This window comes from Notechis scutatus, chromosome 3 (genome assembly GCF_049901735.1).
Source record: "Notechis scutatus isolate UNSWTSFEM ecotype Mainland chromosome 3, rNotScu1.2, whole genome shotgun sequence".
Lineage (NCBI taxonomy): Eukaryota > Metazoa > Chordata > Lepidosauria > Squamata > Elapidae > Notechis > Notechis scutatus.
This window is the reverse complement of record NC_142011.1, coordinates 111,189,599-111,199,545: the sequence shown is the minus strand read 5'-3', so window position 1 is coordinate 111,199,545 and position 9,947 is coordinate 111,189,599. Positions and strand designations below refer to the sequence as shown.

The 9,947-nt window shown below is 47.1% G+C and overlaps 1 pseudogene; it reads right to left on the bottom strand.

Annotated features, from left to right (window-relative positions):
* Positions 1 to 8,061: 8,061 nt before the first annotated feature.
* On the bottom strand, positions 8,062 to 8,916 carry LOC148131341 (uncharacterized; annotated as a pseudogene).
* Positions 8,917 to 9,947: the final 1,031 nt, after the last annotated feature.

Genomic DNA, 9,947 nt, shown 5'->3' with positions numbered 1-9,947 from the left:
AAACAATTTAACTAGCACATTGTATCTGTTTTACTGAGTGTAAACTACAACAACGTTTATCTCACATATTTGCCTGCCTGACTGACTGCCGTGCACGTTCTGCTAGGGTGTATATCCCTAACACTCACATTCGACCTCTTTGATTTCAGAAGGAAGAAGTGCACTTCACAATATCAACCTGCACCACACCAAGACGCATGGTGGGGAGGGAAGCTACTGGACTCTGTTTCGAGTCATTAGATGGAAGTTCCCAGTTCCTACTGCTGCCCATGTTGGAATGGAACAGGATACCAGATGACTGCAGCCACATCACAACACCAGAGGTAGCTAGCAACATACCTCACCTGAAGCATAAGGCTCATCTATATCCCGCCCTAGATCCTGCAGCCAAGATTTTGCTCTTGCTGGGATTCGATGCCCCTGATGCCTTAGTGCACATTGAAGTAGTCAGAGGCCCGAGATACTCACCCTTTGCCTTCAAGACATACCTGGGTTGGGGAATCTCAGGAATTGTCAGTGTCGGTTGGATGCAGGCCCCAACCCAGGCAGATGCCTTAGCACCATTCAATCCGATGCCCTTTAGCACCATCGAAAACAAGAATGCCGTTCCATCCTAAAAGGCTGCCGGCGACCAGTACATTTTCACTAGGACACCCTAAACAGCCGCCAGCAGCCACCAGACATCCATTAAGATGCTCTACATGGGCATATGCCTCCGCAACTCCCTTTCCAACAGCTTCCCGATGGCCTTTGACACCATGGAAGCAAGAATACCGCTCCAACCCTAAAAGGCCGCCAGAAGTGACCGCCAGACTTTCACCATTGGCACCATTGTCTACCCTAAAAGGCCACCAGAGGTAACCAGCAAACTTGCACCAAGAAGCTCTACACCTGACGGGTTACCGACCTAGTGTTGCTGCAGAGAAAGCCTGAACTTGAAGATTGAACCTCAAACTTCGCATGCTTTGCTTTGTTTGATGCTTTATTAATGTTTACTGTTTCCTTTAGTTATATAGCTGGTTATTTTAGTTATATAGTTGTCTGCTATTCAGTTAGTATTACTCTTTACTGTTTATCTTAGTTAATTGCTCTTTACTTAGTGGAATTTACAATTCCAGGCAGGGAGTGTGCTGTCTCGACAGTTTAGAGTTAATGGGATTTGGGATAGTTAATTAGGAATTGAGAGTTGTCCCCTTAAGGGAATGCATCATGGTAAATGTAGTTAAGGCATCCTGGGAAATGTAGTCCATGTCATGTGGTCACATCTGTAATCCGGATTGGTCACTAAATTGACCCTTGTTGGGTTGGGGGAGGCTCCCTCTTGCCTGAAACCACCATACCATGCAGTCACTTCAATCATCATGGGATTGAGACTTTATTATCTTTCTACACCACAATTCAGATATGCGAAGGATTGGACATTAAGAAGAACCTCGTCATAAATGTGAGTTGACAGGATGCCTGATGTACTTCAGCCAGGTGTACTTTTCCTAGTATTTTGGGTAGCTGTAACTCCACTGTAACTGGATTGATGATTTTCACAATAGGAAAAGGACCTTGGGACCTAACTTTCTACATGGTTGCTTTAAGCACAGGTACTTTGTAGATAAATACACTCCCCCCGCCCCAAACTCTTTTTGTGGACCTCTTTTTATCAGCTTGTTGCTTCTGCCCTTCTCTTGGCTTTCGCTAGGGCTTTCCTCACACTTCCCCAAGCCCCCTTTAGGGAGTCTAGCCACTCCATAAGAGTAACTGAGAAGGGAGGCTCCTTTAGATATTCTGCCATATGCATGAATTTCATTCTGTGGTTACTTTCAATATGCTATCTCTGCAAATGATAAGAGCTCAGCCCAGTTGGATTGCTGATAGTTAACATAACAATAAACATAATGCTCTACCACTGCATTAGCTTGTTCTACAGCCCTGTTGTAAATTGGATGGAACCCAGAGTTAAGACCCTGGGAAGACCCTATCAGTTTTACAAATTCACACCAAAACTTTGCTGTGAACTGCACTTCTCAATCAAAGATGATGCTCCTGGGAACTCCATGCAGTTGATAGATGTGTTGCATGAACATCTTGTTCAGTTTCTGGGCTGATGGGAGTTTGGGACACACCACAAAGTGAGCCTGCTTGGAAAATAGATCCACGACAGTCCAAATTACAGTGTTCCCCCCATCTTCTGGTAGTTCCACTATAAAATTCATAGCTATTTCTTCCCAAAGTCTGGTTGGGTCTGCCACCTGCTGTAGTTGTCCGGCTGCCATTGCATAGAAGTGCACGTGGGCCAACTTGCCATATAGCGCTCTCTGTCCTTTTTCATCTGCCACCAAAATTGCCTTCTGGCCAAGTGTAGAGTCATTAGAAAACTGAAGTGGCCAGTTGCTTGGCATCATGACTTTGCTGCAAGACTTGCATTTGCAAGCTGTCAGAAACATACAGTTTGCCTCCTTTCCAAGCCAGTTCTCCTCTAATTGTCTTCTCTCCCTGATGGGTCTCAAACCATGCATCTTTTTTGAAACACTTCTTTCAACTGTTGCTCTAGATGTCACCAAGCTTCAGTGGAGTCCCTCGCATCTGGGGGTCCAGCCAAAACCTGCCGTCTCATAGAGACTTGGTTCACTAGCTGCTTGGAGGGTATAATAGAATTAACTACCTCTTCTTAGGTGTTCTTGTATTGGGGCATCTGGGAGAGTGCATCTGCTAAGAAGTTCTTTCCTCCCAGAACATACTTTACTGCGAAGTCAAATTGTTGAAATATTGGGCCCATCGTATTTGCTTTGGGAAGAGTTTACAGGGGTCCCAGAGACTCCATGTTTTTGTGATCTGTCCACAGTTTAAAGGGGACCTTGCTGCCTTCTAGGAACTGCCTCCATATTAGCAGGGCCTAACAAACTGTCAACTCTGAATCAAACCTGACTGAAGCCATCTTTTGCTGCTTCATAGTTGCTACACACTGTAAGGGGGAGTGGGGAGAGATAGACTGTCTGCAAACACAACAATGAGCCTTCCCATGGGAACCAAGGTCATGCCAACAGGTGGCAGTTGAAGGAAGAGGAGAGTAACCGAGGAACCTGCCAACTGCTTTAATTGGACAATGTGACCTAGGACAATTGAGGAGGGAAACAGTTACTTTTTTTAACTATGCTATTAGTGCAGGAAACTTCAGAGTTGATTTTCACTAGCAGTGCCAATATGTATCCAATAATATGTTCTTTGAGGGACCTGTCTGCCTTAGAGTTCTGATTTATTTGGATGTGTTACTTGGAATGTTGATATTAAGCCAACTCTCCTAACTTTCTACTCCATCTGGAACTGCTCTGCCTGACTTTGAGGTATGGACTGATCACAAAAACCTGGAGATGCTTAGGACCCTATGGAAACTTTCACCCAAGCAAGTTCAATGGGCACAATACTTCAATCATTTAAACTTCACTCTGAATTACATCCTGGGGAATAAAGTATCTTAGCAGACGCTCTGTCACAAATGCCACATGCAACAGCAAGCACGAGGAGGTAATCCATGCCATGATTCCTTTCCCCCCAGACAGCAATCCAAGCCATGATCAGACAACAAATGTGAAAGTGACGAACCACGGGGGGGAATGGGACCTGACCCAGAACCTAAAAATTGAACTGTCCGATCCTTGGTACACAGACAACAAAGAGCTACTAATCTCCAGGGAGGGACTAGCCTGAAAAGGATCTAAACTGTATGTCTCTAGTGCCCGTCACCTTCAAGTGCTCCAAAGGAGTCACAATGCAAAGCAAGCAGGACACTTTGGATTCCTAAAAACCCTACACTTGGCAAGGAGGCAATTTTGGTGACCAGGGATGATGAAAAACATTGAGAGCTATGTCAAAAGTTGTGCAGTTTGTGCCACTATGAAGAAGTGGCCAGAAAAGCCTCTTGGACTCTTCCAACAAGTGGCCAACCCATTCCGTGCATCAGAAGAAATCGACATGGTTTTAATAGTGGAGCTCCAATAAAATGGGGTAAACCCTGTCATCTGGACAGCGATTGACCTCTAAGCAAGCTCATTTCATAGCCTGCCCCGGTCTCCCATCAGCCCATAAGTTAGCTAAGTTATTCATAAAACACATCTACAGCTGCATGGAATCCTGAAGACAATCATCTCAGATCGAGGAGATCAATTTACAGCTAAGTTCTGGAGGGAATTCATTAAGTTAATTGGGTCCTCCCAAGGACTTAGCTCAGTTTTCATCCGAGAACGAATGGGGTGGTAGAACAAACTAATGCAATGATAGAACAATATTTGAAGTGCTATGTCAACTACCAACAAACCAATAGGGCAGACTTGCTGCCCTTCACAGAGGTAGTGTACAATAATGCTGTACATAGCAGCACTGAGCACACCCCATTCCAAATAACCACAGGAATGGAGTTTGTCCCCACACCTAAGCTTCCCCCAGAGCAATCCTCCTCCATGACCCTTACTGAATGGTTGGAGTCACTAAGGAAAGTGTGGAAAAATTGAAGTGTCTCTCAGCGAGGCTGCAAAACCCCACAAAGCCAAAGCAAACAAGCACAGATCCCCACAAGCACTATTCTGAATCAAGGACAAAGTTTACCTTTCCACCAAATACTTGAAGCTAAAGCTGCCTTGCAGGAAGCTAGGGCCAAAATTTCTAGGGCCTTTCCCTAACATAAGAAACCAATTGTAGTGCAAGGAGAAACCCATTATAAAGTAAAAAAAATAAAAAAAGATTTTAGCCACTAGATTGTATAAGGAAAAACTACAATATCTAGTATAATGAAAGGGGTATTTGCTGGGTAAAAAATGAGGATGTGAAAGCAGATTGGTTAACAAAAAAATTCCATGGCACCCTCAGAAGCTAAAAGAACCTCTTGGGGACTGGAGGGGTGGTTGAGGGTAAACTAATGTTTCCTATGCTTACAGTGTCCAGGAACTTCTATTTATTTAAGGGGGAAGGTCTGACTGTCAACTCTGAATCAAACCTGACTAAAGCCATCTTTTGCTGCTTCAGAATTGCTTCATAGTTGCCATATACTCTAAGGGAGGGGGGAGAGATAGACCATCTGCACAACAAGGAGCTTTCCCATGGGAACCAAGGTCATCCCAACAGGTGGCAGTTGAAGGAGGAGGGGAGTGACCGAGGAACCTGCCGACTGCTTTAATTGGACAACGTGACCTGGGACAATTGGGGAGGGAAACAGTTGCTCTTTTTAACTATGCTATTAGCACTGGAAAGTTCAGAGTTGGCTTTCACTAGCAGTGCCAATATGATGTATCTAATAAACATATTCTTTGAGGGACCTGCCTGCCTCAGAGTTCTGATTTCTTTGGATGTATTACCCAGAACGTTGACAAAAACTACAAAGCCTCTTTCTCCCACACTGCCCAGCATCTCTCTCATTTAGTTTGTGAGATGTGTAGGCAGAGGGTTGCAATTTTTCCACTGCATTCTTCTGGAGCAGGCCCCACTGCCAGATCACTAGCATCCACCTGTATTACAAATGGTTCATCTGGGTTTGGGTGTTTGAAGACGGGCTCGGCCACAAAAAGCCGTTTGAGCTTCTTGAATGCTGCCTGGCATTCCATAGTCCAGTTTAGTGGCTGGCTGGGCTTGGCCTTCACCCACCTCCCCCAGTCATGAACAACTCTGATTTCCAAGCTGATCTGAACAAATGAGGGAATAAACCCATAAGAAACTGCATTGGCTTTCTGGTTCATGGGGCTTGCCACTCCACAATAACTTTCACCTTCCCTGGATCCATCTCTATTCTCTTACATGACACCTGGTACCCTAATTAGTCCAGACTGGTTTTATGAAACCCGCATTTTGACAGTTTGGCATACAGCTTAGCATCCAGGAGTTTCCTAAGCACCTGACACAATGGTTTCACATGCTCTTCCATCTCTCGGAGTAAATTAAGATGTTATCTAGATCCACAAGGACCCCTTTGTACAAATGCTCATGCAACACTGCATTTATCAGTTGCATGAACATGGTTGGTGTTCCCTGCAGCCAGAAAGGCATCACTCTAAATTGATAGCATCCCAAGGGGCAGTTAAATGTGGTCTTCCACTCATCCCCCTCTTTCATTTTCACATGGTAGTATGCCTCAGATCCAGCTTAATTAACATTTTTCCTTTGGACAAGTATCCCAACATGTCTTTCATGAGAGGGAGCAGGTACATGTTTTCCACATAGACCCCATTGATTCCACAGAAATCCATGCATAGCCTCAATGACCCATCTTTTTTTTGCTGTGAACAGCATGGGGGCTGCCACAGGTTGGTTAGATTTTTATCAACAAAATCTCTTAGTTCCCCCATCTTCTTGGGGGTCATTACATACATCTTAGGCTTAGGGGACTTCACCCAAGGAAGATCTCAATTGCATAGTCCGTGGAATGATAGGGGGCAGGACATTGGATCCCTTCTCGCTAAACACTTCCGTGAGGTCCTTATTCCTTAGAGATGGCAGGCTCCTGGGGTGCTATTTCGGTAGCCATTCTAGTGTGCTTGGGCCTTTCCTTTCCCCCTGATTACAGCAATGGTGCTGTCAGAGTCTGAATCTGAGGAGGAAGATGAACAGGGAGTGGGAGTGTGGCTCTGTTGGCTGTGGAGGAAACTGGGGAAGGGCAAAGTCTGGCTGGGCAGAGCAGGGGTGAGGTGGAACAAGGGAGAGGGAGTTCAGAGGAAGACCCAGGCCAGGCTAGCTGTAGGCAATTGGGTTTGGCTCTCTACCTGGTACTTACTGACAACGCGGCCATCGAAAAACCTCAATCACTGCTACTTGGGACCATTTCTAGTTGAGGCGGTAATCAATCCTGTGGTGTTTCATTTCTCCCTGCCATGGACCATGTGGATTCATCCAGTCTTTCATTGGTCTTTGTTAGTCCTAGTATCGGCTGACAGTCCACCACCGTCCTTCAGTGGCCCTTCATGGGTAGGCAGAGTACAAAATGGACAGCATCCGAGATTCACACCAGTTGTGGGGCCAGTTTCAGTGTCTGGTGGCATGGAAAGGTTATGGACTGGAGGACTTCACCTGAGTCGATGCCGCAGATGTCCTTGTCCCTTGTCTGGTCCACGACTTCCATGCCCAGTTTGTGCAACGTCCCCATCTGCATGGTCTCAGGGGAGGGGGTCCTGCAGGGGGGGATAGTGTCATGACCCTGTTGGAGTCTGAATCTGAGGAGGAAGATGAACAGCTGACAGGGAGTGGGAGTGTGGTTCTGTTGGCTGTGGAGGAAACAGGAAGGGCAAAGTCCGGCTGGGCAGAGCAGAGGAGAGATAGAACAAAGGAGGGGGGGTTCAGAGGAAGACCCAGGCCAACCCCCTTTTCATCATAGGGCAGAATGGGAAGAGAACAACATGGGTTGTGTGGCTTATGGGGGAGAAAAGGGCCCTGATTCCCTTCATTAGCCACTGCTGGGAAGAGAGTTTAAATGAGATGCATGCTGAGTGCAGCAGCTGCTGGAGCAAACGTGTTGACTTTGGTTATCTGTGTTCCTGGTGTCCTCCCAACCATGTTGAGTTATTGAGTCTTCCCAATGGTGTTGAGTTATTGAGTCCTCCCAACGGTGTTGAGTTATTGAGTCCTCCCAACGGTGTTGAATTATTGCCATGCCTTCACTTCTGGACTTCTTGCTCCTGCCCTGACGGACCAATTACCTCATTTTGCCTTGACTGGACTTATAGTTACACACAGGGTCTGTTTGGGGTAATATCACCACATCCAAGACCAAAGGTGGCAATTCTTCCTGAGCCAACGAACCCCAAACCCAGAGCCACTCAGTCTTGCAAGGGTTTAGTTTCAACCTGTTGCTCCTCATCCAGCCCCTAACAGCCTGCAGGCACTGCAAGAGGGAAGACACAGCAACATTTAATTCACCATAGACTGAGACATACAACTGAGTATCATCAGCATATCAGTGATATCTCAGTCCATGGTGATGGATGATCTCACCCAGCAGCTTCATATAAATGTTCAAGATGAGCAGAGACAGTACCGAACCCTATGAAACCCCATAAAGCGGTGGGCGAGGGCTGGATCTCTCCCCTCCTATCAACACTGACTGAGAGTGGCCTCAGAGGAGGGAAGTGAACCAGGACAGCACAAGGCCTCTCCCATTCCCATCCCTTGAAGCCACCCCAGGAGAATTTCATGATCAATGGTATTGAAAACCACTGAGAGGTCAAGTAGAGCAAGGTTAGATGCACTACCCCCATCCCACTCCTGCCAGAGATCATCCAAAAGTGTGACCAATGCCATTTCTGTCCCAAATCCAGGCCTGAATCCTGACTGGTAGGGGTTGAGATAATCTGTTTCATCCAGAAATCTCTGGAGTTGTTGCGCAACCACCTTCTCAACAACCTTTCCCAAAAAGGGAAGATTGGAGACAGGTCGGAAATTATCCGTTTGGGGTCCAGTGATGGCTTCTTAAGAAGAAGGTGGACCACAGCCTCCTTAAAGTGCTGTCCCCTCCTGTAGGGAAGCATTAATCACTGGCAGAGTCCACCCATCTGTCACCTTCTGAGAAGCTTTCACAAGCCAGGAGGGATGTGGCTCGAAAACACAGGTGCTTGTGTGCCTACTCCCTAGGATCCTGTCCACTTCCTCAGGAGCAACAAGGCTAAACCATTCCCAGATAACAGGGCAAGAACCTTCCTCAAGAGGACCAGCATCTAACTGGGAACAAAGTCAAGCGATTTTGTCTTCCAGAAAATCTGCAAATTCCTCAGTGTGCCCCTTCAGGTGGATCTCAATCTCCTCCTTCCCCAGGAGGAGATGGCTCACCTTAAAGAGGATCACTGGGCAATTATCTGCAGACACAATTAGTGTGGAGAAGTATTTACACTTCGCTGCATGAATCGCCACGAGGTAGGCCTTAGTAGCAGCTCTTACCAGTGTTCGATCAAGTTAATCTCCTGTCTTCTGCCAACATCTCCTCATGCATTTCATCCTGCTCAGTTCCTCTGTATACCATGGGGCACAGAGAGGTCTATGGGTGAGGAGAGGTCGCAAGGGTGCAATCCTATCCAGAGCCTCAGTCATTTTCCTATTCCAAACAGTGGCTAAGAACTCGGCTGGACTGCACAGTAGATCTGCAGTTATAACCCCTAGCTCTTTCTGGAACCCATCCGGGTCCATTAGTCAATGGGGACAGACCTATCTAATAAGTCCTGCCTCCCTGCAGGGGGGGGGGTGCAGCTTTTGAGAAACTCATTGCCACCAGACTGTGATCCGACCATGACAAAGGGGGCCAAGGACAGGTCCACCAATTCCAGGTCATATATACACTGCTCCGACAAGAACATCAAATTGGGTGTGTGACTACTATTACTAGTCGGGCTCTGGGATGATCTGGGACAGGCCCATGGAAGTTATGGTTTCCATGAAATCTTGGGCTAACTCCACCCCACCCCCAGAGAAGGCAGGTTGAAATCCCCCAGAACTATAAGCTTGGGGAATTCCACCACCAGCCCTGAGGTGAAGTCCTGGAGCCCAGGTAGGAAATCTGCCATGTAGCAGGGAGGCTGGTACAGCAGCAGCAATCCCACCTGATTCCTTGAGCCCATCCTAAGAAAAAGGGTCTCACAGCTGGGTATTTGTGGAACAGAGCCTCTGGAGGCTACTAGAGATTCTCTGATAACAGCAGCCACACCTCCTCCCTGGCCCTGAGGTCTAGACTGGTGCCATGCTCGATAACCCACTAGGACCCTCAAACTCACACCACCCCTTCCTTATTGCTGCAGAGGGGTCACATCCAGCCCCCCTTATCTCCCAACACACTCAGAATACATCCACTCAATGCATAAACAGCACCCTGCCCAGTTACTCTTACCACCAAGCAGGCAGCCACTCCTCCCCCCGCAGTTCTCACCTGGGGGAAAGGGACCAACACACTCTCATTCAACTCCCCCCCAGCCCCAGGATCCCCCAGGCAGTCC